Genomic DNA, 8,172 nt, shown 5'->3' with positions numbered 1-8,172 from the left:
ATGCATTTGGACGCCATTGGAAAGTTCTGTCACTTACTTACTCTAATGTTGTTCTGCAGACCACAAATGGAGATATTTTGTACATAGTAAATTCAAATATTGGTAAGGGGTCAATGGGGTCCGTGTTTTGTCATTGTGATGACTAAAACTTTCTTTCGCTAAGCACAGAAGAAAGAAAGCTTACACAGATTTGGAGGTGGAGTAAATCATGACAGAATTTTCCTTCCTATTCATTTAGAACAAAGGCTCTAAGACTCGGACTGCGTGCTTCATCCCAAATGTGCATCCTGAGGTCTTCTGGACCGACCGAGCACCTCTGCTCTGATGGACTACTGATGAGGGAGCATTAGACGAGGCCGAAGTCACTTTCGACTGCGCGGCCGAAATTGGGCATGCTCACGCGCCGGTAAGTCCTTGTTTCTGATCTCGTGAAATGGACTTCCTCCTGGCCTGAACCCCTGACCGCCGTTTTAATTTTCTCCAGCCCAGGTGTGATTGAGTTCTGCGAGGTTGAGCACCACGCAAATCCCACTGACCGCGAACATGAAGACCAGGAACACGGTTTTTCAGTGGGCCTCAAACGTAGCATCGACGCCTTTGATGCAAGGGTAGCGGTCGACTCAGACACGGCGGAACGCTTGAACTGCATAAGAAATACTGGCCCACCAAGAAGCCGATCTCCAGCGCTTCCTGAAGACCACCTGAATGATGTAAAACCTCGAGATGCCCTCTGTCTTCTCATTTTAGATTTGGTAGTTCTCATGGCTGAGCTGGGGATCTCTTCACTTCCAAGCAGCCTGTGCTCGGATTCTTTTGGTGGAGCTTTTCCGTGTTCTGAAGCAATTCGCTCACGATGGTGTTTTTGATCTTTTTGCTGTCGTCTCGCTTTCATTGAATCGATCTTTGTCTAGGACAGGTAGACCGTGAGCATCTCCGCTCCTTCTGTTTGGCCGACTGATGCACCGAGCACGTGGATGGAAGCACAGACTGGGTGTGCAAACCATGATGATCTGGAACACCCAGTATCTGATGTGAGATATTGGGAATGCTTTGTCATAGCAAGCTTGGCTACAGCCTGGCTGTAAAGTGTTACACACGAACATGGACTGCCTGTCGTCGTCACACACGTCTCTCCCACTATTGCCACGATTAGAACTGAAGATCACCACCACTGTCAGTAGGATCCTAAACATAAGGGCAGAAATATTTGAGTTTACATAGTGTGTATGCTACAGTGTTCTCAAGCAGTTAAGCAAAGGAATATGAAGCACTTACAAACTGAATAAAATATAAATAAAACATATAATAATATTATATATATGACAATAAAAAGTCCTATTGTGATTGCTAGAAATTCTGTAACAATACACATATTTTGGCCTAACTACTAAGCTCTGCTCTACATATGCCGGTGCATACTGTTAAACACAAGACCACACGAATCCAGTTTTACCAAATGCGAAACCCCTGGAAAAATAGCCCGTACGTCCAGAGTGCGTAAATGCGCGCAGCATACAGCGTTCGTTTATATACATCACACGAAGCAACGTTACGTGGTGACACACGGCGCTAGAATAACGTTATATACATTTACTAAACAACTATGACTGAGTGTGACTAACTGCATGACTGATTAGGGAAAAATGAGTCGGTGGTATTTTTATTGAAACGCGACGTGTCACGCGCGGACTTCTACACGTGAACGCCCTTGCACTGATTTCCATCGTAAATTTAAGAGGTGACTTTTAACTGATTTACTGTACGACTGTACACTCACCGAACGTTTTTTTTTCTTTACCGGCGCTATTTTTAAGGCACTTTATACTTTTAACACTTTTCATAGTTTTTACTGTAAAACCGCACGCGATGTCTGCCCTATCTAACCTTGTTTTTGTTCGCGACGGTTAACAGGCTGACGGCTTTTAAGCGTTTGGTTTTCTGTTCTTTTGGTCGCGGGAGCTGTCCAGTGCTGAAACTCTCTCACGGGCGAAAGCGCGCCCACACGCAGGGCGCGCACAACATTTCTTTGAAAGCAAATCGGACCTGACACGAAACGGCAATCTCACCGATGGCGCAAAAAGCCTTTGTTGCAGCAATAACTATAACAGCAGCAACAGCGATCTCAGTTCCTTCGCAACGTCCGACAGCCAATCGCCCTGATTCCAGAAGGGTCACCGCGTAACGACTCTCAGGGTTTTTCTTTAACGTGCAAAGCGATCGATAACCATTTTCTACTTTTTTTTTTTCACCTCCTGATCATAGTAGAGTGTTGTTGGACAGCCGCCTCCAGGAGACGCTCGAGAATTGTCCATTCCCATGGCTGTTCATTCGGAGACGATGTAAACACAGTGAGCGTGTAAAATCAAACGCCGAGCTACTGTTCCGCTCCGAAGGCGAGTGTAGTGTCGGCCGAGTGCATTGATTAGTCGCCGCCGTGCACCTTTGTCTTCCACGCCTCGCTCCGGAGGGCGCACTTTCGTCTGAGGTCCTGATTAGTCTAAAGCCCTCCTATTTTCTGTCTCGGCGCGCAGGACGATAGGTCGCTCTGAGCCTGAACGGAGGGGAGTATAATGTTTGGCCTGTGCTAATCCTGCTTTAAGTAGACTGCCCTCTCTCCTCCTCTCCTCCCCGCGTCACGCATGCAGACAGGTTGCTGGAGAAATCAGAACAGCAGGATTTCTCCGTTTCATTATTCCCTCGAATATGCCAGAGATGCCCTGATTAATCCGTAATAAAAATCATTGGTGATGAACTCAAATCACTGGGGAGGTCTGTCTCCGGCGACACACACACACACACACACACACACTCACTATCGTGACAGGATGGGAGATTAGAGTTTAGAGATAGTGTTTGTCTATTAAACAGGGCGCGGATCATGGGGGGTAATTAAGGTTTGAACCCCGGCAAAGAAAGCACACGGGCTTCCTGACGTCTCGGATTACGAGCTGACCGAGCGCGCGACTCTCGATTGCCACCGAAACGCTGACGAACAGAAGTAGAGTTTGCTGAAAGAGCTGGGTCACCATAGGCAACAGTTTACGCACGCCGCTCTGCGTCGCGACATCAGTGTTTTGACTTTGGAGATTTTGTCACCAAATTACAGCGACTTTTATTAATGCAAGCTTTAACATAGTGGCTTTAAAGTTACTTAAGGAGCTGTCATATATTTAAATATATTATATATTTTAGTAAATGCCAAAAATAAATAAAATTAAATTAAAAAATTATATATATATATATATATATATATATATATATATATATATATATATATATATATATATATATATATATATGGAATCATGTTGTCTGATAAAAACAAAATATGTCAATTAAAACATTTTTTATTGGGAATTTATTTGGAATTTGGCAGTCTTAATAGTTGTATAAAAATAAAATAAACTAATAGTGAAGGACCGAGGAGGTGGTGACGCCATAGCTAATTTTAGAAACTTTTCAAGCAGGCTTTTGGCAAAATCCATCGATTTCGGGAGGCGCTACGATAAAACGTGAACATGCACTGTGATTATATATCTCCCCTTACTGTATATTACAAGACAGAAGGCGTTAAAGGTGTATTAGATTCAGTTTAGCTGGAGGTACAAAATGACAATAGAGTTTCAAACTTCCCCACAACTTGTGACAGGAGTGAAAACGAGGCAGTGAAGGATAGAAATACAATGCCTTTTATTACCGATTGTTCAGCTGATACAAAATTTTTAAAATAATAATAATAATTAATAATAATAATAATACAGAAAAAACTGACAAAAACAGTGTGTTGTTGTAAGGCCTGTATATTCCTCAAAGCCTTGTTTTCTCTTCATGATAAATTCAATATAGTTTCTAACTAAGGTGTAGCACAGGACTCGAACACAGGACCTCCCAAAAACGACCTCCATATCAATTCGCTTAGCAGATACCTTCAAACCCGCCCCTTTGCAAATAAAAAGTATGCTTTCTGTTCTGCACAAACACGATTGCACGCTGTCTAGGCCAGGCTGAACTTCTCACATCGAGCACAGTCCTCAACTCCTCACTGGCGCTTCTCTCCGCAGGCGATGAAGAGGTAGGCCTATTTGTGGTAACGCTGCCGTGAACCTACTCCGTGAGTAACGCTTAGGACTACCCACAAGGATTGAGAGATAAAACAATTAATGACAACACGGATATCCCTGCTAGGATCCAACCCATAACTGAAGCTGCAAAATTCAACACTGGGCAATCAATGTTTGCACATATTTATAGCTACAGGTAAGTGATAAAAATAAAACCTCCCTAAGCCCGAAGAGGGCATCTTGACAATGAGCCTGGTTTTCCTCTCTGATCTCCTCTACCTCCTAGTGCGCTGCAGCTATTTTTACACCGGTGCTACTGAAGTCGCAAATATGAATCCATCACAGACGGCTTTTTATGGAAATCTTGTATTCACTGTTTTAATGAACAAAGTACTTTTTTTTTTTGTAGTAAATTATTAAGAATAATTAAAGGCAATCTGAAATAGTGACACTTCTGAAGAAGAAACGATTTCTTGACGAATTTCCTGGTCTTGTTTATTTAAAACCAATAAATATGCACGTACAAATGTATTTATGATCCAGTAAATAACTACAAACAAATTGCACTTTTGGTGTAAACATACTGTACAAGGAAAAACAAAGGCGAAATTCAGCCTCGCGCGCGTTAACGGCGGAGGTAATGTTGAGGATTTCGTAATCTGTCGCGTGATAAGGGCATCTTAGAAGCACTTCCTGTGGACTATGGATGGCCAGTTCTCATCGTATTCCTCTGCTTGCTGATCCACATTTGCTGGAAGGTGGACAGGGAAGCCAGGATGGAGCCGCCTATCCAGACGGAGTACTTACGCCAGGGGGAGCGATCTGTCAGGAAGAAGACAGTGATGGGTACAAATCAAACATCTCGCTAAACTGAATTAGGCTTGGAAGAAGACGGAGATCTGAATACCTTGATCTTCATGGTGCTGGGGCCAGAGCAGTGATCTCTTCTGCATACGATCAGCAATACCTGGGTACATGGTGGTGCTACCAGACAGGACGCTTGTTGGTATTAAAAGTCTCTTACGTGATGTCAATGTCGCACTTCATGATGCTGTTGTAGGTGGTCTCATGGATACTTCAGCAGACCTCATTCTTAGGTAAGAAGAAAACGGTATGCTTATTCTTAAGTCTAAACCTTTAAATGAAGCTAAAATAAAATATAATATAAATGATAGACAATGACAACAAAAATAGAACCGTTACTGTGATAAATAACTGAAATTATGTAAAAGTGGAAATAGTGAAAATGGCTAAAACTTAAATAAAATTAAGTAAAATTTATTTATTTTTATTAAGGAAAAAACACATCAAAATTACAAAAACTAGAAACGATATTAAAAGAATTACTACTGGTTAGTTAAAAATAAAGCTATTGTTTATCATTACAAAACTGTAATAATAATAATAATTAGCATAAATGTTTTAAAAATAAAAATTAGAACAGAAAAAGTTCTTGGCAACTAACTTAAGTTTGAAGTACTAAAATACTAAAACTAAAACCCACATAAAAACATCAAAAGTATAAAATAAATTATTGAATGAAAAATTAAATTAAAATATAAATGTTGCATTGGCAAATAACACCAAAAACTAAATTACTAAAACTAAAACTGTAAAAGTAATAAAGCTAAATACAATTATAAAAATAAAATAATAATAAAATAACAAAATTACTACAATTGAAAAAATTATTTCAATCAAACTGAAAATATATTTAAAATAAGTTAAATTATGAATTATTATTTGATAGTATATAAGATCTCGTTAAGAGAAATATGCAGCGATATAAGTTAGAAAATGAAAAATGAAATCTATATGAATGCATATGGATTTCACCCACCAATGAAAGAAGAAGGCTGGAAGAGAGTTCTGGCAAACGGAAGCGCTCGCTTTCTATGGTGATGACCTGACCATCAGGCAGCTCATAGGACTTCTCCAGAGAAGAGGATGAAGCAGCGGTGGCCATTTCATTCTCAAAGTCCAGCGACGAAAGCACAGCTTCTCTTTGATATCACGGACGCATCTCGCTGCTCAGCTGGGAGAGAACACAGTTCCAGTGTTAACAACACGTTAAAGGTCAAATAACCAATGAAGACACAGCTCGCTTATTCATACCCGCTGGGTCACAAAAGAGTAGCTACGCTCGGTCAGGATCTTCATCAGGTAGTCAGTCAGATCACGCACTCGCCAGATCCAGACGCATGATGGCGTGGGGCAGAGCGCAGAACCTCATAGATGGGCACACATTGTGGGTCACGCCATCTCCAGAGTCCAGCACAATACCTACAAACAAACAAAAATCTGCAAAGCTCCAGAAAAACCTACAAGCAATGAAACGCTTCAATGCGCGGGTGAGCACACTCACCAGTGGTACGCCAGAAGCGCATAGGGACAGCACAGCCTGGATGGTAATACCGCACATGGCGGGAACGCTGAAGGTCTCGAACATGATCTGCACGTCAAAGCATGCCAGGTATTCGTGAAGTCATCAAATGCATTTGTACAGAACCTTTCGCACTACACATCGTTACAAAGCAGCTTTAAAGAAGATCTTCTTAATGTTTATAATATATATACTGTAGTTATTTAATTTTGCTATCATAAAATCCATCAAGTGGTTGAGATGAGCACTACGCATCGATACTTAAAGTAGTTATGTTATTTATCATTCATTCATCAATGAATTTAAACATTGTTTTGTGTGAATGCGCAGTATTTGAGGATGTTTAATGTACCCGCGCTCATCTTCTCTGTTGGCCTTGGGGTTAAGAGGGGCTTCAGTGAGCAGGGTGGGATGTTCCTCGGGGCCACACGTAGCTCGTTGTAGAAGGTGTGGTGCCAGATCTTCTCCATATCATCCCAGTTGGTGATAATACCCGTGCTCAATTGGGTATTTTAGAGTCAGGATACCTCTCTTGCTCTGAGCTCTCATCTCCCACGTAGGAGTCTTTCTGTCCCATACACTACCATGACACCCTGTTAGAAAAGAGGCGCTTGTCAATATTTTTAGTTGTAAACTGTGTAATATTTGACTTATAGTCAAGCTACAATGTAGATTTTGCATTAAAAATCCACCGCACCTGGTGGCGAGGACGACTCAACTGATGGATGGGAAGACAGCGCCGAGAGCATCATCTCTCCGCAAAGCCAGCTTTCACCAGGCCGGAGCCATTGTCGCACACAAGAGCTGGTGGTCTCTGCTGTCTGCCACACATGGTGTCAGCTGGGGTCTAAATGAGGAGCACATACATGTATGAACAAACTGAGAACAATGCATGCATTCATGACTTGCCTGGGCGTTTAGTCTTCTCGGAATAGACTTACAACACCATCTGAAGTTCTTTCTCATAACTTACTTAAAATAAAAACACAGTTCTTTATTGGTTTCTATGATTCCAGGAAGAACCATTGTTCAAAAGGTTCTTCACACCTAAGAAAAACAACTTTTCAAAGTTTTTCTTTGGGGAACCAAAATCTCCAATAACTTCCACAAAGCTTCTTACAGCGGAAAGTTCTTCAGATTACTCCAAAGGTTCTTCTACACAGTTAAATAAAAGTTCTTTGAGAAACCCTCAAAATGGTTCTTCTATTGTGGCATCCCTGTAAAAACCTTTGGACAGCATATTTCATACTTCTCTGAGACGCTGACGCGTCATCTTCGACTCCTCATCCTCAAGTTTCAAAAAGTAAAAACATTCACTTTTTTTTTTTCTTTTTTTTTTTTTTAATTAGGCCAGCTTTAAACTCAAAGCCAGAGTATTCATAACCTTTTTTTTTTAACCAACTGTAAGCCTCTGAAATGTTTGTTTAGCACAACAGTCAATTATTTTCATTAGAATTCCAGCGGTATTGCACCAAAACTGACCTAGTTTAAATCCTAGCGTTCAGAGGATCATCCCATTAAATGAAGTCTGACATTTCGAAAAGCTTCAGCAGCTGTACTTACCAGATCAGCACCAGGAGCCGGTTCCTTGGAGAGTGAATGGTAGACAGCGCCTCCTGAGTGGCGGCCAATTTATACTCCGAAGTGGGCCCGGCGCCCGCTGGACTTCCCTCCTTATTTGGCATCCTGGGCGCATTGAGAGCGGAGTGGCCATGAATGGATGGGGCG

The 8,172-nt window shown here is 41.5% G+C and overlaps 2 pseudogenes; both read right to left on the bottom strand.

The window, feature by feature from the left end:
- Window positions 1–346: 346 nt before the first annotated feature.
- LOC122333062 lies at window positions 347–3,029 on the bottom strand (annotated as a pseudogene).
- A 1,712-nt stretch (window positions 3,030–4,741) lies between these two features.
- Window positions 4,742–7,276, bottom strand: LOC122333070 (annotated as a pseudogene).
- Between the last annotated feature and the right edge of the window lie 896 nt (window positions 7,277–8,172).

This window comes from Puntigrus tetrazona, unplaced genomic scaffold, assembly GCF_018831695.1.
Source record: "Puntigrus tetrazona isolate hp1 unplaced genomic scaffold, ASM1883169v1 S000000175, whole genome shotgun sequence".
NCBI classification, from domain to species: domain Eukaryota; kingdom Metazoa; phylum Chordata; class Actinopteri; order Cypriniformes; family Cyprinidae; genus Puntigrus; species Puntigrus tetrazona.
Note: the sequence above shows the minus strand (reverse complement) of the source record. Positions and strands in the feature narration are given on the sequence as shown.